Below are 23,498 nucleotides of genomic sequence, written 5' to 3'. Positions count from 1 at the left end.
TTAAAATGGAGATTTTGGAACAGCCAAAGAAATAAAGCCACAGTGATAGGGCTTGTCAGCTGCTAATCTGATATCCACACACATACATGTTGTGTGTCTGCTCGTGTTAAATCATTCTGTGCAAGAATTTAGCTGTTAAATAAAACAGTGTGTGACCATAATCAATAGACCAGTAGCAGTTTTCTCTTCCCCCCCTCCCTTATCACAGCTCCAAGTTATCACTGGAGCCCTTCACAGCTCAGTGATGGTTCATGATATATCTGGGTAACCTACCAGGTAATTTTGCTTTGGTTTCAGGTGTGTAAAACCCTCCTACAAATTGTACCTGGCACGTTAACTCAGAGCTGTCACCGAGCTGTTTCACCTGCCACTCCCCACAAAAACAGACTCCCTGTGCATGGGCTTAGAAAAGTTCACCTTTTTGCAGCTATTTGCCCAAAAAGGCCAGGACAGAGAGCTGAGCTGCAAAGGGAGCAGCTGTTCTGCTGCTCTTGGGCAAGATCAGAACAGCAAGAGGAGAGGACAAAGAGTGTCAGCCTGCAGAGACTGGGACAGCACGGGCACCTGGGGAGGGAGAGCCCCATGCTGATGTTCCTGGTAAGGGCTGGAAACCCTTTTCCCACGTTGTGATATCTGTGGGAAGATTAGGCTCTATCCTCTGCAACAGAAATCCTTGGAAACATCTGGAAAAACCTCCGTTTGGTCTTCGTGGAAGCATCTCTGAGGAGCCACAGCAGCCTGGTCATTAGGTCACTCTTCAGGAGCCCAAAGATCCAAATCTTTTAATCCTTGAAGCAGACATTTGAAGCTCTGCTGCTCTCTTTCACATGCCCAAGGAAGAATATCGCTCCTGAAAACATTTTATGGCTTTGACAAATGTTCACTTGTAGATGAAATATATTTTTGCCCAAAAAAAAAAAAAAAAAAAAAAAATCTTAAGCCGTTTTTTTTCCCTTGGCTCTGCTGCTCTTTATTTTCCTCTGCTTTCATCTCCAAGCCTCCTACCCTTTTTCTGTCTTGTCTATTTTGATTCAGCCCATGCCCTGAGTGACTCCTGTCTTGCTCTGTGCTTGTACAGTGTCTATCACCACGGCTTTCAATCTGTTAGCACCCAGAGGCATTAACATAATGCAGGTAATAAGGGCTAAATTTAACTTGCTCACAACTACTTTTACCCACTCTAATATGCATCACACCCTTCAACTGACAGACTCAAATTGCATATAATAGCTGCCTGGCTACAGTACACAGAAAAAGAAGGTGATAGAAAGCATTTGCCTCAATAAAAAAAAAGGTATTTTTCCCATCCAGAAACCTCAGCTTCATTTTTCCCCATTGCTTTCAGAAGCTTCATGTCAAGATAGATTTTCCTTCCACTCTGATGGCATTAAATCTCATGGCTGCTGTAAAATACACTTTATGAGTTATTAAAGAGTGTTACAGCAGCTGAATTGGGCAATCATTAAATAAATATTGCTAAATAGTTTATTAAAAGAAAATTGAAGTGCTTGCCATTTTTACTTATCCTCCCTAGGATAGTTGATTTTATAGGTTTTCTTGCTTTATCTATTTTTATGATCTGGAATACACTCTACAAACTTCATTGTTCATCCAAATATCTATAAGAGGTTTTAATTGATGAAGATCCCCTTTGAATAAAAAATAACTAAATAGCAGTTCCTAATTTTCTGTGCTCCATGAGTATCTCAAACTGAAAGCTCCAGAAAATTGTTTGAAGTCCTTTAGCCTGTAATTCTCTGCTTTTGCTGGTTGTACTCACTGATTTAACCAACAATAATCAGATTATGACTGGAAAAGTAGAAAAAAAAAAGTAATTTAAAAAGTACAAGAAGTCAGAGTCATAGGGAACAATTTGTAAGGGTTAATTTGGACATTAAACACTGGCTTTGGTTTTGTGGCAAAAGTTTGTTCTCTTGCTCAGCTCAGCATTCATTGTGCAGGAGCCACAAGGGTTTGAGTTAATGTAATGCAGGGTGAAAAAGTTGAATTTTTGGTTTTTTAGAATGGGGTTTAGGAGGCAAGATGGAGGGATTTGGGTGTGTCTTGTCCTTCTTCTCCTTCTCTTCCTCCATCTTTCACTGTGATGGTGACACTTTTCATTGGTTTAGAGACACACTGTCCAACATAAATGGAAGATATTGGGAATTAATCATAATTAAAGTACATGTAGTTTTTGGTATAAAATGCAAACACTGCCCTGGAGAGCAGGCAGAATGCCATGGCTGAGCTGCTGGACAGAGCTCAGCAGGGCAGAGAAAGAATTTTATAGATAAGGGAAAATAAACAACCTTGAGAAGCAAACCAGATGCGTCTGGACTTCTTTGGCTGCGGGGCTGGCAGGAAAAGCCTTTTTATGATCTCAGAGTCATTTTGACCCCAGAACCCCGAGACACTGCACAGAACTTCCCAGCACTAGGGCATTAAAGAGCCAGCACATCCCCAGAGTTACCCAAAGATCTGCAGGATGCAGGTCTGGATAGTGATCTCTCCATGTTCTGACTTTTTTGTTGGTTTTTTGTTTTGTTTTCGTTGGTTTTTGTTTTGTTTTTGTTTTGTTTTTTGGTTTTGTTTTTTTTTTTTCCTTAGGGACTCATGCTTATTCCTTAACTCACTCTTCTTCCTGAGGCTCTCATGGCTGGGTGGTCCATTTGCAGCTGCCACCAGCTTTGCTAACCCCATCTCTCCTTGGACTACACCAGTCTGTGGTGCTGGGAGCTCTTGGCATTTCCCAAAATCCCAACACGTGACTGAGCCCATCCCCTCCATACCCAGCTCCTCTTGTCCACCTCTAACGATATTTAATCTCTCCTGGCTCTTTTTCATTCAATTGTCTTCATTTCAATAGGTTTAAAAATAGCTCCTGCATATTTAATTATGCTTCACTTGTCTCTGTTCCTTCCAGTCCATTCAGTCTCCAGTGCAGTGCTTTGTCTGCTGACAGAATTCCCATTTAGGCTGGCCCACGTTCAACCCATTACACCCAGCCCATATCAACTGGAAAAGGCTTTTTCTCTTGTAAGGCTGGGAGCCTCTGCAGCACAGCATGGATCAAAATCAGGTCAACAATGTCATACAAGTGCCCTGCAGTTCTTGGTAAAATTGGTCATTAAGAGCCATGAAAGCAGGGTATGACTGTGGACAGAGAAGCAAAGAAGTAATCAGAGGAATATTTCCCATTCCTCTTTTAATAAGCTATCATTTACCCTTGTTCTGCTTTGATCCCTTTGGGGCATATATCTGGTGCAGGGAAATGTAAAAGAAAAAAATAGAAGAGTAGAGGAAAGTAATAATGAAATAGTGCATATGTTTAAATATTTGCAGGAGAAAGGAAACATCACAAAATTTCTCACTAAGTCTGTGATGAAATGGAAGAAGTGGAGGCTTGTCAAAGCAATAATTAAGTTCAGTTCTAGGGAGCTGTTTGTGTTCAACCTGCTGGGTTTTCTTGCAGGGAATGGTTTCTGATACAGAAGCCCACTGAAGTCGGGTTTTCCCACTGACTCAAAAAGTCTGAGAGTAAAACCCTAAAAACCAGCTGGAGCTTTGTTTGTGTTGAGGCTATCACCAGGAAAATTTGGCTTTTTGGTGTAACACCCAGGCTGTGGTCAGCTCCTGGTCCAGCTGAAGTAAAAGGTGAACAAACAGCAAACAGGGCTGGTCCCCGTGTGGAAAAACATCCATCAGCAAAGGAGCTGTGGAGTAAAAAGGGAAGAAATGATGATGTGTGCTCCACATCAGGAGGCTGAAGGATAGCTTTATTAAATCTATACTATATTACATTAATATACTATTTCAAGAGATACTGTACTACTCCTTACATACCCATTTAACTAATGAATAAACTCGTGACTCTGCTGAGAGCCCGAGCCACAGCTGGGTCCCTTTGGTCACTGACCCCAAACAACTTCCCCAGAATCCAGCCCAGCCATCCCTGCAGGTGAACAATCCCCAGCCACATTCCACATGGGCAAACAAAGGAGCAGAGGCAGAGATTGTTTTCTCTTCTTCTCCCTGTGCAATCCTGAGAGGCAGAATCGTGTCTCTGTGTCCAGAGAATGGGAATGTCACAGGAGCTGCCCTTTATTCTACAAACAATCCTGTGTTTATGAATGTATTTACCTCAGCACATGGGGATGCATGTCAGGGGAATTCCACCAAACTCGTGAAGGGGCTGGAGGTGAAGTGAACCCTAATTTAGCTGTTTGAATATGCTCTGTAACAAACACATTCATATTTCATGGATTTGCAGAGCTCTGAGCCCCAGGTATTTGACCTGGCTCATCTCAGACAAGTGTAGTTCTTCTGTTCTTGCAGCACAAATACGAGTGGCACTTTAAACTGCTGGAGGTGTTTGTTTCCTCCGAGCTGCACTCTTCATTTGCTGCATTAGTGGGAGAGATGAGTGATAGCACTCCTGGTAATGCAGGGATTGAGTGCAGATCAGCCTGGGGGAAGGGCAGGGAGCTGAGACAGACTCTGGGATATAACAACATAATCAAACTGCTTTGATTCCCCCACTGAACCAGTTCTCAGGGCAGGGGCAGCCTCCAGGCACCAAAGGACATGAGAGGGAAAAGTAAAAAGATGCAGCAGCAGCTGACTGACCTGCACCATAAAAACCTGTGGGATTTCCTGTCACATCCTGAAGTTCTGGTTCAGGGCTGGAGACACTGGGCATCCGTCCAGGAGGCTCTGTGGGCATGAAACCTGCTGAACCCAATCAAAAGATGCTCATTGATCTCAGAGGATGATGAAGCAGGTTTTGAGTGGTTTTGTTCTGTTAAATTCAGTTTTTGTGATCTTGGCTTCGCTGTGTGTGAGCTGACACCATTGGTGGGTGAGTGCTGAGCCTGAGAACAGTCGTGTGCATGCCCCCAGGCCTGGCAGAGGCATCGATTACACTTGGGATATGACAACAAAAGAGGAGTGCTGAAGAGCCATCACATTTCTGAAAACATGTGAGAAAATTAATGACAGAAGATACTTGCTGCCTTTTTTTTTTTTTTTAAGCAAAAAGGGTAAAATTTGAAGTGCAAAACCTAAAAACTTGCAGCAATATCAGTCTGCTCAAGCTGCCAAGTCCTGCAGAACCTGGCATTGTGCACACACACAAAGGCAAAAAAAAAAAATCTGCTTTTTTGTTTCCTAGAAAACCTGTGGAGGGCCTCCATCCTGGAAGGATGATAATTGGAATGAATTGCTGATGCTGATTAATTAATTACCCTAAGAAATATTTCCCCCATAGCTGAAGGTGTTGAGGGAAGCCTGTGACACAGATTTCACCATCTTTGACCTTCCAGAGGTCAGGCACTATTGTACACATTTCACAGTGGCTTCAGCTAAAGCCCAGAGGAGAACAGCTCCAATTTCTGTGTTTGGGCTGTACCAGCTCCCCTGGAGCAGAGGGGATGATTCTGAAGGTACTCCAGGACAGGAGGATTAGGAGGACACTCCACCAGCCAAAGAGTTTAATGGAATGAGGATTTTCAGTTGGATTTTATTTGTTGGGCATGACCCCATTTTTCACTGTTACTTGCTAACTTCTCCAAAACTTGAAGCTAATCTCTAGTTTCTTCCCTGACACATATTTCAGTGCTATTACAGGAGGTTTTGCTGTCTCACTGTGCTTGTGCCCTGGCTTTGGATGTAATTTAGATGTGTTTTGGGGAGGAGACAGGCAGCAGAGCACCTTTGGGATCCCCTGGGTGGCACGGTGTGCTCTGGCACACTGCAGATGTCAGGACCATCACGCTGGAGGTGGAATGGGAACCACAGGGAAGCAGCTTGGAACTCCTGCCCCCTGCCCCAGCACAGCCTGTCCTGCTCTAGGCTGGGGAATCAGTGAGGCAGAATCGCCCTTGGTTCAAAAACCCATCCCTGCAAAATCTCCAAAACATGGTCTGATGTCAGGAACAGCCAAGGACTCAATTCTGTGCTGTACAAATGTTATTTGGCAACTGCTGCTTTGAAATAATTGCTGTCTTTTGATATACTGGATATATTTTACCAAGGCAGAATTTGCTTTTAGACTTGAAACAAAGCTGAGAACAAAGAGTGCCCGTGTGAAACCCAACTGCTTTAAGGCCAGCCTGCACAGTGCACACTTCTGAAAGGAAAGCACTGCAGTCAGAGAAATAAAATGGCCATTGAACCCTCGTGTACAGTGAGAATTCCTGGCTAAACTTATCTTCCATTTCATGGTGCAGCAGGTCTGTCCCTGGGGTGAAAGTCCCAGTTGGTTTCGAGGTCACTGCAGTGAGCTGGGAGGTGTGGTGTTCATCCCACAGCCCTCTGCTGGCAGAAATTTGGAGCTCTTTGGTGGGGTTCTGATAGAAACAGGCAGAAACTGATTTTCCTGTTATTCAGAGATATTTGCATTTTCAAAAAAAAACCAAAAAAACCCCCAAAAAACAAACAAACCCCAACAACAACCACTGAAAACAAACAAACAAACAAACCCCAAAAACAACAACAAAAAAACCCCAATCAACAACAACAAAAAAAACCCAAACACAAATACAACAACCAAAAAAACCCAAAACAAACAAACAAACAAAAAAACCCACACACACAAAAAAAGACAAACCCCAAAGGTTCCCACTTTTGTTAAGGGAGAGCTGAAGACCTTTACCTTTCTTTAGAGTCCAAAACATCCTCATGCACTTCAAAACCAAAAAGAACAGGAGACTTCCAGACTTGGTGGAAAGTCAGACCTTATGTACCTTTTTATTCTTTTTGTTTGGCTCCCTTTCCCAGCCCCTTCCACAGCAAAAGTTGGTGACTCATAAACGTGTCCTTGTGGACAAATATTTAATTAGAAAAATCTCACCCAGCCCACGTTTTGTAGCACACTGTGTGCAAGTGGTGGGTAGGGGGGTTCCAATGGCCAAAAAATTCCATGGCTCTGGAAGTGAATTTCAATGATTTTATTCTCAGCACTGCACTGTGCCAATGCCACTCACTGGGGTGAGGAACAGGAGGTTTCCAACGTTGGGGTTTTGTTCCCTGAACAATCATTATGGCTCTGAAATGGGAGGGAAGGAGCAGAAACCAACTGAAAACCTCCTTGGGCTGCTGCTCAAACCTTTGGCCCAGCCCAACGTTGGATACCTGGGAAGTGTGAAGGGAAAGAGGGCACAGCTGGCACAGAATTCCTTTATTTAGCAGCCAAGTGCCCCTGAGTGACCCAGGTCTGTGAGGACTCAAACCCAAAAACTGAAATGTTCCCAGGGGAAGCAAAGCTGCCATATGATGATCTTAGAGGTCTCTTCCAGCCTCATTATTCTGTGATTTTGTGATTCTGTTTGCTGTGCCAAGGCTGAGGTAAGGCTGAAATCTGATGCAAGTCCCCATTCTGAAGTAAGAATGTTGCTTTCTAATAATTTGGTGCAAACTGCTGTAGTTTCTGTGTGTTGGCATTCAATAGCTTTTGATTTCTGATTTGTTCCATAGTGCCAAGATGGTGCTGGAGGCAATCAGCTGCACTTGGGGAATGATTGATTGTTCTGCTCCCTCCCAGCTGCTTTTTTGGTTTAAATTTTATCTACAGTTTAAAATCAAAGGGTTCCTTTCTATTTTTTTGAATTAGTTTACAATCTTTTGACAAAATAGCCCTCCCTCTGAATGGATGGTGTGCTCTCACATAGCTGGATTCACTGGAACACTGCAGAATTTAATAATTACAAATGTTGGCAGTCTAGGGTGGTCTTCTGATGGTCTCCTGATGCCCCTTTGAGCTTGGCACTTCTTCTTTCTTGGCTTTTGGTTCTCTGCTTATGCCATCTTAAATACATATTTTGCAAAAGCAAGCGTGTCTCAAAATACACATTGTGAAAACCTTGCCCATAAGCTATTACAAATTCTCCTATATTTACAAGCAGTTTAAAATTTACCATCAACAATTACAATTTTATACTTAAAGCAAACAAATTGTAGGGAGAGCCAGATACTACAAGAAGCAGTGGTAAGAGGTGTGAGTTCATTGGCACTCAGTGCCCAGGCAGGAGCTGCCGTGTCCTTCCTGCAGCTCAAAATAGAAATTATTTTATATTGTTATTTTTATAATAGTTTTATATTATTATTGTTATTTAATTTTTATACCTATAAATTACCTGAAAAGAGGGACAGACCGACAGGCAGGATGAAGAGGGGGGAGGAGCAGAGATTTTAAGGCCATGACAGAATTCTCGGTCTCATTTTGTGCATATTTATGATGCAGAGCTGGGAGAGGCCTGCAGAGAGAAGCAGAGCTCACAAATCACATCCCCCAGCTTGCTGCAGAGTTTAAAAGTTAAAGTTCACTCGTGTCTCCTCTGCTTGTGCTCCATTCATCATCCCTGTCCCACACCTGCAGGGGGATCATGGCCATTCCCTCCCTCTCCTCTTCCTCTCCCAGCTTTGCCAGAGCCTTCCTCCTCTCAGGAGGGAGAAAAATTCAAAGAGGCAGAAATTGTCACAAAATTGATTGTAAAAATATTTGGAGGAAATGCCAGCTCAAAATTTTGAATGGTGGTCATTTTCTCCCAAACCCAAGGGGTTTTATCTTTAAGGTAATGGTTTGAGCTTTAAGGTGATGGTTTTAAATTTAAGGTGATGGTTTTAGCTTTAAGGTAAATGTTTTAGCTTTAAGGTAAAGGTTTTGTTTAGGTTCAAAGGTGCATCCAGGGTTGGGGATCACAGCTGGGTGAGAGGGATGGCTCATCTGGGGGTTCCCCTACACCCACCCCACCTCTCTCCTCAGGGACCTTCCCCTGCCTCCAGAACAGCCCTGTGAGGTGTGGAAGGACAGTTTGGTCTTAAAATCCTTAGAAATCCCTGAATAATCCAAGAAATGCTTGATCTGGAATTAGGTGATTGTGGTATTTTCTCCCTCTGTGCTTTGACCTAGGGTGGAAGGAGAATAAAAGTTGAGAGCGGGTATTTTATAATATTTTTATAATTGATTTGTCTTAAAGAAACCTTTACTTTCAAATATGAAGGTTCAGACTGGGTTTTTTCCCCTTCTGAGCACGGCAAATGGCAGGTTTGATGCTGGACCTAAGAACTCCCAGTTTTACACTGATTTGCAGGCTCCTCTGATGTTGTTCCTGCCAGGGACAGCAGACCCAAAACTCCTGAGGTTCCCTCAAGTTTGTGAAAAGAAATAGAATAAAGCAGATACCCAGTAGCTCTTGGGTGCTGCCCAAACCTCTCTGAACTCTGCTCTTCTGCAGAATATGTCCTCCAAATGAAAAGCAAAACTGTTTTTATTAAAAACCAATCATTAGTTCTTCTCCAACACCTTCTGTCCACAAAAAAAAATTAAATTTCCAAATACGATCTAATTAAGCTTAACTCTGTCCCTCATTATCTGTGATTCTGCCCCCAGATTCTGTGTGGATGTGGGGGCACTGGAGCTCTGCCCAGCTCTGCAACAAAGCTCTGAGCTCCAGCAGCTCTGGGAACCCCTCCAAGGGGTTCTCCTGCCTCAGCACAGGGGTTTGGGGTTTTTTGTCAGTCCCCTGTCAGTCCCACTCCCTGGCAGCCCTGACCTTTGCAGTGGAAGGGTTTTTGGGGATGCAGACATCATTCCTGCTGCTGGCTGACACAGAGAAGGTTCTGCTCTGGCTGGCAGTGGAATCAGTATCTTCAGTGATAAATATTTTGGCTCTAATATTTGGGTGCTCTAGCTTCAAAAGTCCCAGAACACCAAACAGATGCTTGGTCACTATGAAGGTAACAAAAGCAAATCCTGGAAGAAGTGGGGCACTTTCCTTTCTGCAGCAGCTGGGATGCTCAACGTGGTTTTCTTTATTTCACCGTGTGTCCCTTGCCTGTCTCCTGCACTGTGCTGGTATTTATTGTATTTATGGTCAGCAGGGATTGTGGTCAAGTCCTTTCCAATTCAGCAGCCCTGCATGAAAGCCCTGAGAGAACAGGGATGGAGCAGAGGATGTAATTCCTCCTGATGGAGCTGGAGCTGTGGCATCACGTCCTTGAGAGCAAAAGCCAAAGTCTTCTAACCCAGTCAGATGGTTTTGTTCCTCAAACATATCTGCTGTGTGCTACAGGGAAACGCTCCTGCTTTTAATATTCCTGCCTCGTTTTGCTGAATTGATTTAATGGTGAGTTGCATGGCATTACCTGCAATTATTTGTCATTTTGCTCTTTATAAAAAAAAAAAAAAACTCATCCCAAATCATGGCCTGGGCTGCAAATGAGATGATCACTGGAGTGGAACAGCAGTATCCAACTTGCACTGCCTTGTGCTTAAGGGAATTCAACTTGCATATTTACAGCAGAGCCCTCCAAATTTCTGCCTGGCTTTGCTGGAGCTGGAAATGCTGAAGATTTTATACAAGGGGAAAACAATATAAAGGACTGGTTGAGAAATCAGAGGCAATTCACTAAAATTCTTGTTAAGATTTGATCCCAACACCATGAAAATTATTAAAAAAAAAAAATTAAAAGGCAGAAATTGTCACAAATTTGTTTTTAAAAATATTTGGAGGAAGTTCCAGCTCAGAATTCTAAATGGTGATAATTTTCTCCCAGACCCAAATGTTTTCAGCTTTAAGGTAATTGTTTTGTTTAGATTCCAAGGTGCATCCAGGCATCAGCAGAAATCCTGCTGCTGAGCAAGCTGTGGGCAAGGCCACTGCTAATTTCAGCGTGGGCATCCTTGGCTGCCACAGAAATTCCCTCTTGTTCAGTTCTTCCTCCCTTCCTGGGCAGAGCCTGGAGGATTCCCACTGTCAGTGCAGCACCAACTCTGACCTGCACAGCTAGATAACTCACACTAACATCAGTTAATAAACCAGATTCATCAGCTACCAGCAACAAACACGCAATAGGAATGAGGATATTGAAGTGCACACGAGTCAGAGTGTAAAGCACCCCTTATCAGATGCTGAAATACATTTGACAGAGGGTTTTTTTCAGAGGTCTCCCACAGGATGAGACCTGGGCAGAACCACCCTGAGCTCCCCTGCAGGGAGGGAGTTAGCCCTGCCTGCAGCACAGGGATGTGACCTCACCTATTCATCCACAGTCGGGACAAAAAGCCACCTAATTTGATTTTGCCTTGATCATTTTTAAAAATTATGCTAATCTTAGCAAATAGCTTTTTAATTTTTAGTATTCAGGCTTAATTAAAATGCAAAGGAAAGTTTATAGGCGCTACCTCTCATCTCCCACTCACTCCACCACCTGCAAAATTTTATAGGAAAGGAAGGGAAAAAAGATCCCTGAAGTTCTTAAATATCTCTGATGACTGAGACCCCAGAGCCCTGTTTTTGCCCCTGGTGTGGGTTTGTGACAGGGTGTGATGGGCAAGGAGAATCTGCCCGTTCCTGCCAGGGGATTGTGTGGTGGCTGTGAGGATTTCTGGCTGTGCAGGGAGCAGGCAGGGAGGGCACACTGCACACCAAACTCAGAGAAGGATGTGTTTTCCTTCATCCTTCCTTAACCTTTTCCCATCCTCAGGACACATGTTGGAGCTCAGCAGGAAATAACCACGCTCACTCTGCCAGTTCTGCCACAAGCCTGCTTTAAATTGGAAAGGCTCTTGGCAGCGGGTCCCTTTTTTGCATACTTTTAAGGAATAAAGTACCCAAATAGTAAAGAAATCTGCCTCATGAGCAGCAGCAATGCAGAATATCAACTGACATGAAGTAACAATGGCTTGTAAATCCAACCCAGTCCTGTTCCTCCTGTGCTCTGCTACACTGAGTTTTGACTGCAAGTAACAGAAGGATGTCCAAATTTGTCAGTCCTCGTCCAGCATTCTTCAGTTCCTGAATATGCCCTGCTGCAAGTGATCCCTCTAAGACAGGAGGGATTTAAATAAAAATATTAAATATTTAAAATGAGGAAATGGTTGAGAAGTACTTGTGAAGATGTTGTAGAGTTCAGCAGGTTTTGTTTTCCCTGCGTGCCTGTGCCAGGACATGAGGCTCCAGTTTGGCCCAGTGAGTGAGGACCAAATGTTCTGGTGAGCTGCAAACAGCTCCAGATCAAAGACAAACTCTCCTGCTTGAGGCAATAGTGACCCACTGGAGGATATAAACCATTTGTGTGGTTCTTTGGGCAGCATTTTGGATGGTGTGGGTCCCCTGGGAGTGTGTTTAGAATCCAGCTCCAGTGGAGAAGCCTGTTCCTGTAAACCACAGCAAAGCCAGCCCTCATTGCAGTGGTTTTAGGAACCAGGAGCACTGTTCTTAATGTTATCTCTTCTTAATGTCATTTCCACTGACTCCTGTATCTTTGGAGTGACATTTTCTGCTGGGGACACTCTTCTGGAAATGCTTTAGTGCCAGCTGAGAGCTCCTGACAGGCTGAGGGTCAGGATTTTATTGCCCAGGCATTAACACAGTTCCTACATCAACAATCAATACTTTATTAGAGCAGTGGGATTCCTGCCTTTCTCCATTTGTTATGTATTGCTGCACTGGATGTGTGTGTGAATGTGGTTGTCTGGAGACAGCTTGGTTGGGTGAAGGTAATCACTTCCTCATTTACTAATCATATCTGCAGCTTAAGGGGAAAGGTTGGCAACCTCAGATGGAGGAATAAATGAGTGAGACTCCCAGAGATTCTTTTAGCTAGAGAAATTGATTTAGAGCATGCAGGAAAATCTTTCTTTTGGAAATGGAATGAGCAGGTGGCTGCAATTTATATAAATTAAACCTTGGGCTTGTTCCTCTGGCTTGAGTGGTTTTTTTTCCCTGTTTCTAACAAAGCTACTGGTGCATAAATAGTATTTGATTCTTTTTCTAAATGTTGGTTCTGTACAGTTGTTTTTAATCATTGAACCTTTTGGAATCAATTGTAGGATTAATCTAATTGCAGGTTCCTTATTCTGTGGAGCACAGTGCAAGAGAAAAGCTGTGGTCAGGGAGGGAAACCACAGCTCTGCATTCTTGTCTCATGCCACTTTTCCCAACCAGCCTCTGCCCTATCATTACAATCAAAATTCTTTATCCTGAAAATTGCGACACGAAATTTCAGAGCTTAAAATAGCACTTCTGTAAGGCAGAGATTAGATTATGCAAAGTGTTAATGCAGCATTAACTGAAGAGTCCCAATTAAATAATTATAAATAGTTCCAAGTCTAGTCTCTTTATTTCCAGAGCACTGGAGTTTAAAAGTTTTGCACTCTGACAGTGCTCCTGCCAGTTAAGAAGGACCAAGACCTCTGCAGCATTTGCTTTTTCTTCTTGTTATTTTTTTTCTTTTTTTAAAGGGCAGACATGAAATTTCAGTTTTAAAACTAACAAGTGTTCCTGTAAGAGAAAGTGATAAAGTGATAAAGTGATTTCTCTCGCTGGGGCACAGGCAGTGGTTCAGGCTGATTTTCAGAGGCTCAAGAGGATGGTGCAAGTCCAGCCCAGTGGAGATCATGGACAGTGAATAACTCACAGGAACAGACAGGGTCAGGAGCAGAGCTCTGCCTGTTTATTTGCCTAGATGAGATATTTTAAACCCACGCAGTGATCTGGATTTTGAGCACCTCTGTTGGATGTTTTCAGGGCCAGGAACACGTTCCTGCTCATGAGGAGGCTGCAGGTGCAGGTGTGACCTGAGCCAAGCCCCATCCCCACGCTGCTGCTGCTGCTTCAGGAGCTGCTCAGGAAATCCCAGGAAAACCTGGGCACCTTGGGTCTTGTGGTTCTGTGGTCAAAAGGGCCCCAAAATTGTAAAAAGTTTCATTTCCCAGCCCTGCAGCCAAAAAAGTCCAGATGTGTTGGTTTTGCTTCTCAAGGCTGTTTATTTTCCCTTCTCCAGAACATTCTCTCTCTGCCCTGCTGAGCTCTGGCCAGCAGCTTGGCCATGGCATTCTGTCTGCCCTCAGGGGTGTTTGCATTTTATACCAAAAACTGCCTGTGCCACGTTTGCAATAACGTGCCAATATCTGTCATTTATGATGGGCAGTGTGTCTGTGCCTCAAACCAACAGAAAAGTGTCACCAGCACAGCAAGGCATGGAGGGCAAGGAGGAGGAGAAGAAGGTCAGGACATGCCCAATCCCTCCATCTTGTCCCCCTGAATCCCAGTCTAAAAACCCCAAAATTCTGCTTTTTCACCCTGTGTTAATTCAAATATCACACTGCTCAAACCCTTGTGGTTTGTAATTGCTCACACAGAGTTGGCAGCTTTTTCCATGGGCTAAAATGGAAGCCACAGGTGTTTGTGACTTGGTGCCAAGGTCTCTGAGCCCCTGCAGGGTCTGGGGCAGCCAGAGGATGTGCTGGGTCCCACTCCTGGGATTGGGATCTGAGCAGGAAACCTGTTTTTCCATGGCCACACACAGCTTTTTTTTTTTTCCCCCTTTCCTCACTACCCCAGCAGAGTGCTGTCCCTCAGCCCAGAACAGGGCTTTGGTTTATTTTATGAACTGCAAACACTTTTTTCTGACTCTCAGGGAGTGGCTGTTTCTGCAGTTGCCTACTCAAATGTTCTTCTGATGGACTGACAAGTTAAACCCAACTGCTCATGTACGACCCTTTCCCAGCTTGCTTCCTTTCCTAATCTATGCAGCAAAACCAGCTAGGAACACTGAGATGATTTTTTTATTCATTAAACGAATAATCTAATCACAGAAGGGTATTACATGTCAGGTTCAGGAATCCCCAGCATTTTTGCAGTTCAACTGAAGAGATAATTCCTTTTTTTTAACTCAGTGCGAACCAAATGTGCCTTGAATGCCCATTTCCTCTTTCCTTTGCTCATGGAATTTACATTTCAGTCACGGTTTCCTGAGCAATTAGAGCACCATCATTTGGAAATATGAGCATTAATATAAAAATATGGCACTCCTTGTCTCTTCCTTGCCTGTGGCTGGGTTTTTTAGCTCTCCTGTGGCCCGAGGGAGCAAAGGGCAGGGTGGGATCCCTTTGGAAATGCCCCCAGAGCTCTGCCAGGCTCTGCTGATGCTTGATGCTGCCCACCTGGCCAGGGGTTCTGCAGTCACCGCAGAGCTTGTCCAGGGAACAGCAGCACTGCAGAAATTCCAGTATTAGTTCCAAACGCAGACAGGCTCAGCCAGAGGCCAGGCTTGGAAAGGGCCGGGGCCAGCGGCCACTGCTGGGGGCTCGGAGCCATCCCAGGCACAGAGTCCTGCCCAGCTCCCTGGGGACAAGGACCTCACCCTGCTGCCATCACAGCTGCTGCACCGGAGGGAGAAGTTTTTGTTTCATTTTTATTTTTATTTTTTGTTTTTATTTTTATTTTGTTTTTATTTTTATTTTATTTTTTTTTATTTTTATTTTTATTTTTATTTTTATTTTTATTTTTATTTTTATTTTTATTTTTATTTTTACTTTTCTTTTTACTTTCTTTTTATTTTTATTTTCCATTTGTTTTTAGTTTATTTTTAGCTTATTTTTTTCTTTTTTGTTTGTATTTTTAGTTTATTTTTATTTTTAATTTTACTTTTAATTTTTATTTTGTTTTATTTTATTTTTATTTTATTTTTTAAATTGTAATTTTAATTTTAATTTTCATTTTAATTTTTTTATTTTAAATTTCATTTTTATTTTTATTTTATTTTTATTATTAATTCATTTTTAGTTTATTTTTTATTTTTATTTTATTTTAATTTTTAGTTTTAGTTTATTTTAAGTGTTTTTTGTTGTTTTTTTTTAAATTATCTTTTTCCCAGTGGTGGGAACCACCACCTCAGCTGATGCGCTTGTTGTGACTCCTTGCATTCCATCAGGAATTCGTATTTCCTTTTCTGCAGAGCCAAGCTGATAAAAAATAAACAGCAGCACAGGCTGCAATCTGTCTGTCCCCCATGGCTCTCGAAGTTATGCTCAAACTGTTGTTTTTGCCCGTGGTCTCAAGGTAGCTCTGACTCACACCTTGGCGTGGCAGAAGGCAAGACACCAATTATTTACCTAAGCTCTTCCTTGTCTCATAATTACTAAATCTCAATTATCAAATGTATTAAATAAATGAGATTTATTAAATCGCCTCCTCTCCGAAATGCCACCTTCCCAGGGCAGCTTTTAAAGGTGTGACATGTAAAGATGTGGCTGGCCACAGATCACTGTCACAGCAGGGACAGAAGGGAGAAATCTGATACCAGAGCAGAGACGGGACCCAGCAGAAAATGAGATTTACATTTAGCATTGGGAAGCGGGGATGTAATTCCAGGTTGGTGGATAAAAGCAGAGGGAAAAGAGGGTTTGAACCCAATTAAAGCAATCACACAGCCTGCTGCAACGTTTAAGACATCTTGCTTAATTGCTGAACTGAAAACTATTTCTAAAACGGCCCCATTCCTGGAGGCACAGGTAAAGGAGAACAGCTGTTCTGCAGGAGAAAATCTCTTTTTTTGTGTTTCACCTCCCAGATCCTGCTGAGCATCTTGCTGAAGGCGTTGTCCCAAATAATGCCATCGGGGCATGCCAGAGTGGATTTGGGCCTCTCGTGGCGGGGCTCTGTGGTACCTGGGAAGGCAGGGACAGCAGGGAGGGGGTCACAGCTCCCTCCTGATCTTGGTGTTCAGGGACACACATAACCACAGGATATCATTATCTGCAGCTGCTTTTATTGAGAGCTCTGGGATCAGGGGCACAGCCCCAAATCTGACTCCCACATGGCTCTCGAGCTGAACCTATTTTATATTCTGTCCTTACATAACTTACATATTAATTATTAAACTTATATTGTTCTATTGTATACATTGCCACGAGTTTCTCGTGATCTCTCTCAAGCCCCTGACCACAGTTTCTCATTATTATTCTTACAATTAAACAGTAATTATATTGAATTACTAAACAATCATCACATCTAACAATTATATCATTTACCATGCACTAGCTACACAGGTGCAGTTCTAGCAAGGTACAAGGTCTTCATGTATCTAGGGTATTTATTTTTTTTTTTTCCAGGGCCTACTAAGCTTAATTTTCCTTTTAACCCTAAATCCCCATGATTTTAAAACCCTTTTATTATCACTGCCTGGAATTCCAGTGAGGATGGGTGAGGGAGTGTGCAAGTGGCACACAAAAACCAGAATTCCAGCGACCATTCCTGTGGGGTGGTGGGAGTTGAGCAGTGAAGGGCACCTGGTACCTTCCCTCTTGGAACTGCCTTTGTGCCACACTACATATTTACCAGCTGTGTTTTGGCTTTCCAGGTAAATGCATTTAAAATGGCAAAAAGGCCTCTCACAGCTTTACAGTGAAAAAACTGATTAATCAGGTGAGAGAGAGGAGGCAGTGGGAGGAAAGAGGAGGCCTTGCTTTGAAAAGCAATGCTGTCATTACACTGACCATGGCTGCTATCAAAGCATTAAAACCTGTTCTTTTGGGGGTGGATTTAGTTTGTGGGGGATTTTCTTTTCCCAGACAGCAAATATTTCTCAGGTCCACTTATTAGGAATTTTCAGGTTCTTTCCCAAATTCATGTTCCTCACTGCTGACCCCTTTCCTTCCTTTCTTCCTTCTTTGCTCCTTCTTTCCTTTTCCTTTTTTTCCTTTTCCTTTTCCTTTTCCTTTTCCTTTTCCTTTTCCTTTTCCTTTTCCTTTTCCTTTTCCTTTTCCTCCTCCTTTTCCTCCTCCTTTTCCTCCTCCTTAACCCTTTTTTGGCTACTGAGGAACGAATAGTGCTGGAATTGAAGGGTTTTTGGGTTTGTGGTTGTTGCTGTAACACTGAGAGGATGTGAAAACAGAGCATAGAAGATTATTACACACAAAAAAAAATGAGTTAATGATCTTGTTGGATGCAGTAAAAGTCAATGCAATGACTGTGGACTTTATCGTTAAATTAACCCAGTGTATCTTTGTGGTTTTGGGGGATTATTTTGTACAAGCAGTGAAATTGCTGGTGTTTGTTTCACCAAAGCTTAGATGCTGCATCATCTTTCCCTTTCCCCTCTCAGCAGGACAAGATAAATGCTCATAATGTTTTCTCTGGAGTGAGATTTCAAGATGTAGCAAAATATGCTTGAGGGCTGTGGGCCGGTTGACCTCTGGAATACTGTTTTTCTGCCTGACCATCTCCTCTTAAAAAAGAAAAGAAAATCAATTCTTTTGTGTCTAAACATCTCAAGCTGGAAGATCAGCATTAGATTGTCATAATCTTTATTTGGTGCAGTGTTGTGTTGAGTTATTTGTTTAAAGCTGACGCTTCCTGACAGTATTAGGTTACATCTTAGGGAGATGCTGTGAGTTGTGTTTGAAGCTGCATCTTGGATTTACTGCAGCTGCTGTAAATACCAGCTAAGCAACCTCCCTAAATTATGCTAAAGGTATTTCTCAGTTACATAATAATTATTCTGGTGTGGAACTTAATGTCTGCCATTAGATACTTGCCAACTGTGAAAAGGCCAGTGAAAACATGGCATTTAAAATCAAATATTCAGTAGTTGTTGGGGTTTCCAGCAATAGGAGCACACGTGTTGTTTTCTGTACAGCCACACTTGGAATTGATTTTGCCATTGGTGAGGCTGCTGCAGGCTGGCACAAATTGCAGCTGTAGAAGAAACTGGGAAGGTTTGTAGCTCAGCTGGAGAAAGAGGTTTCCAAAATATATGTTAGAAACATGCTTTAATCTGAGCACACAGAGCTCACCCGGCAGAACTCAGGAGTGCTGCGAGCCAGAGCCCAGCACTGCCCAGAAATCACTGCACAGCTCAGAAATCACTGCACTGCCCAGGAATCACTGAACAGCCCAGAAATCACTGAACAGCTCAGAAATCACTGAACAGCCCAGAAATCACTGAACAGCTCAGAAAACACTGCACAGCCCAGAAATCACTGAACAGCTCAGAAATCACTGCATTTCTCAGAAATCACAGCACTGTCCAGAAATCACTGAACAGCTCAAAAATCACTGCACAGCCCAGAAATCACTGAACAGCCCAGAAATCACTGCACTGCCCAGAAATCACTGCACAGCCCAGAAATCACTGCACAGCCCAGAAATCACTGAACAGCCCAGAAATGCATGCATTCCCTCAGAGCTGCACTCAGGGATAAATGAGATCCCCTGCACTGAGGGAGCCAGGAGTCCCAGCTCAGTAGTGGGATAAGGATGAGTAATTAACTGCAGACACAAAATGGAAATCTGCAGTCATTACAAAGAGCCAGGAGCCCACCTGGCACCTTCCTGCAGCCCAGGCTGGGCACAGCGTGTGCCCACGGCTCCGTGGCTGCCAGAGCTGCCAGGGTAAATGCCAGGAGGCACAGAATAAAGGGAGGAAAGGATGGCACTCAATTATGTTTATAAAGGGCCTGATCCCAGGCCCATTGCAGAATATTTTTATTAACTTCAGCACAGCTTTGGACTGAGGCCAGGCATATTTGCAGTGGCAGTGAATCTGTGATTGTGTCTGTGTGAGAGGGAGAATTCTTGCAGTGCAGGATGTACTGAACAACCCCATAATGTAGTTTTCCTACAATAAAAACAACAATAATTCTTCAGTTATAGCTTTATGATTAAGCAACACTGAGGTAGTGCTTTTTTCCTCTTCTTAATTTGCATAATTCCCAGGCTGCTGTGCAGAGAAACCTTTGGAGATATTAAGTAGATTATAAAAATGTCATGTCAGATTTGAAACTGTCACTAACACAGGACTTTTAATTATGAATAAATTAAAAAAAGAGGCACCGCTGCTCCCATGGCCACGAGATTTTGTGCTATGCACAAACACTAAAGCTTGGAAATGTTCAAAGGCTGAAAGGTAAAAGTGAGATAAGAGAATGGATTATTCTGGAAAAACAGGCGAAAGTAAAACTGATAAAACATTACTATTCAAATGATATCTTTACAGGAGTCATTACAAGAGAATGACTATTGTTGGGACACAGAGAGAAGCGAGGCTGTAAAGCATTCTGGGCTCCACAGCAGAGATTTATTTCAAGAAATGAGTGCTCGTGCTTGCAGCAGCAGCTTGGGGAGCAGAGCTCTGGGCCAGGCTGGGCAGGAGATGCTCAGGAGCTTCCCCCAGAGCCTCTCGGGGTCTGGGTGTGGAGTGACCCCAGGAGTGTAAAATCCTCATTTCCCAGCCCTGCAGCCACAGGAGGAGTCTGAATGTGCAGGATCAGCTTCTCAAGGCTGTTTATTTTCCCTTCTCCAGAACATTCTCTCTCTGCCCTGCTGAGCTCTGGCCAGCAGCTCGGCCATGGCATTCTGTCTGCCCTCAGGGGGTGTTTGCATTTTATACCAAAAACTGCCTGTGCCATGTTTGCAATAACGTGCCATTATCTGTCATTTATGATGGGCAGTGTGTCTGTGCCTCAAACCAGCAGAAAAGTGTCACCAGCACAGCAAGGCATGGAGGGCAAGGAGAAGGAGAAGAAGGTCAGGACATGCCCAATCCCTCCATCTTGTCCCCCTGAATCCCATTCTAAAACCCCCAAAATTCTGCTTTTTCACCCTGTGTTAATTCAAATATCACACTACTCAAACCCTTGTGGTTTGTAATTGCTCACACAGAGTTGGCAGCTTTTTCCATGGGCTAAAATGGAAGCCACAGGTGTTTGTGACTTGGTGCCAAGGTCTCTGAGCCCCTGCAGGGTCTGGGGCAGCCAGAGGATGTGCTGGCTCCCAGAGGAGCTCCCTTCCCCTGGCAGCAGGAGATGTCTGGGTGCTGGAAGGGGGAAGGATGCTCGGGGCTCTCTGAGGCTCCTCACACCCCTCAGCTGCCTCCCATGGGTGTGCCTGGCTCTGGCTGAGTGTGAGAAATGATCCTCACCTTCAAAAAATGTAAAAGGTTGATTAAACCTTATCAAAAATACAGCAGGAGACTGAACAGAGGAAGTATCACAGCGCTGGGAGCAGAGGATCTGTCTCACCTCGTGCTCACCCACAGGATGGAGGTTTTGCCTTTTCACTCTTCAGCTCTCCCAAATTTCTGTCCATCCACTCCTCCTTCGCTGTCCAGTGCTGGAGTTTTAATTCCTCAAATCCTGACTGGAGCTCAGGTGCTGCCACAGTGGCAATCCCACCCTCCCAAGTGTCCCAAACCCAGCTGATAGCAACTCAAGGGGCGGGGGGGTGTAAAACATAACAATAAACCTATAAAACTTTTCCTAACATATCCATAATATTTGCCTTTTAATTGTGAGAGTCAACCATGGCATCACTCCTCCATCACACGAGTTTTTGGCTTCCCCTGGGATCCATCTCTGGTTCCCCAAACATTTCCCTGGGTGGGACAGGAGCTGCCTCACTTCTGCAGCTCAGTCAGATCAAATCTGCATTCCTGCAGGAGGCAGGAAAGATTTGCAGTTGTTGAGATAGCCTGAAGACCATTAATTTAAAAAACCCCAAATAAATAAAATCATTAGTGCCATCTCTTCTCCTGACCGAGATTTTTCACTGGAAGGGACTCAGCAACCCCACGTTGAGGTGGGAGCTGGAGGATCTGCTGAAGTGGTATTTCATGTTTAAACAGACTTAAATTTACCAGATCTAATGGATAACAATATTTCAAAAAGAGACTTAATCTATTTCATTGCATTTTATATTCCTTTGTTTAATAAATCATCTTCCACTAGGAGCCCAGTCTAAGATGAATTTAACAGACCTTATAAATGATGGGTCAATATCAACTTCGTCATAAATTCATTTTTACTTTGGATACAGGCCTGATGGGTACTTTTGTATTGCTTTATTTCAAATGATCCATAATTCATGGTTAACTTTGACTTTAAAATGTGACAACGTATTTTCTTTTTTCAAGAATGGTATTTTTCCCTTTAATTTTCCACTGAAGAAAAATTAATACCATTTTAATTAGAGGTTTAGATAATGCTAATTTCAATTTACTTTTCTTTGTTGCATAGGATGGTTTGAAACCCATCCAGCAGCAGGAAGAGCAGGATTAATAATGAGCACTGGCAAAAACAATGCACGAAGGAACAAGGGTAATGATTGTCAATGGTTCAGGGAGCTGTAGGGGGAATTAAACTTCCTTAATGCAGACAAAAATATTTGGTTCTGTTCTCTTTTTACTCAGATATTGGCTTTTGCAGGTATTTCCAGCAAATAAATCCTTGTGTTAGCAGGGAGACGAGGTGCAGGCAGAGGGGTTGTACTGGTGAGAGAATTAATTGGAAAAATTCCATCTCTGGGGGGACTGGAGTAAATGGTGGTGATGCAGTGTGGAAAGAAAGTCACCTGCACAGATGGAATATTGTCCTCAAGCATGGGTTGTACAGGAGTGAGGAATGGGGACAGAAATAAATGTAAAAAACAACATGTGGAGACCTGTGTAAGGGAACCGAATGGGACAAAGTCACAAAAGTCAGCTGAAATCTGAATATCCTTTTAGGCTCGTCACAAAACTTGAGCAAAGGCTGAGTCCTCTGCCTAACAAGGATGTTCAGGTAGTTTAGAGACAATTAATTACCAGATCTGAGAGCAGAATCTGCTGCAGGAAGGCAGGCAAGTCCCCCAGAGGTGGTGGAGGTGGTGGAGGTGGTGGAGGTGCTGCTCCATGGCACAGCTCATGGTCAGGGGCTGCAGTTCGTGCCAGTCCCAGAGTGAGATGGTGTCAGAACTCCAAATGTCCCTCAGACATTTTTGGAGGTTCCAGGCCCGGGTCAGAAGCATTTGAGACCCTGGCAGGCAGCTGTAAACAGCTGGGATTTTGGGTTTGAGCCATGGAATGATTTACCAACCTTGCAGGAAGAACAAAAGTTTAGATATTAGAGTAGAAGTAGTCACAAAGTAGAGGGAATAATTTTTGAGTGCTGTACAGGGGGGTTTTGGTTTTGTACATGGGGGTCAGAGGTTTTAAAATGGATTTGGGATTTTGGCCTGCCCTGTCCTTCCTCTTTCTCCTTCCTCACCTCCATGTTCTTGGTGATGTTGGCACTCACAGATTGGTTTAGAGTAGAAAAACACATTTAATATAGGTAATAGGCATTGGGGAAAACTGTAAACATGTAACACATAATGTACCATATAAAAGACAGAAAATCACCATTTAATATAGGTAATAGGCATTGGGGAAAACTGTAACCATGTACCACGTAATGTCCCATATAAAAGAGAGCAGCAGCCCTGGGTGGGAGAGAAGAAGCAGTCGGGGTCAGAGAGGATGTCAGGGTGTGTGTGTGCCTCTGCCTGAGCTCTGAGCAAACCACAGCAGCCCAAGGAGAAAATCTTTTAGATAACTTGCAATAAACTGCCTTGAGACCCAACAACAGAGACTGCTGAGCCTTTCTTGGGAAGCTCGGGCTGGAGGAGAGACTTTTCCAGCACACGGAGCCACCCTGACCGAGGGTGATCTCCGACAAGATGGAAACAAAGCAGAGCAATCCAAACAAGGCAGAAAAGGTGCAGGAAAGCAAAGCTGGGAGCTGCAACCACCAATGCTGCAACCACCAATGCTGCCTCCTTGTTCTGCTCACAGTGGTTTTCTCCTCTGCCAGCTGGGGAATAAAACAGCCCATGGAGATCTCGTTCACGCTCAGAGAGGGCTCTGGAAGGGAAATGCCACATTTGGGTTCAGACCTGCTGTGCTGCAGCTCCTGTGAG

The sequence above is a fragment of the Lonchura striata genome, chromosome 18 (genome assembly GCF_046129695.1).
Source record: "Lonchura striata isolate bLonStr1 chromosome 18, bLonStr1.mat, whole genome shotgun sequence".
Taxonomy (NCBI): domain Eukaryota; kingdom Metazoa; phylum Chordata; class Aves; order Passeriformes; family Estrildidae; genus Lonchura; species Lonchura striata.
This window is presented reverse-complemented; position numbering follows the sequence as displayed.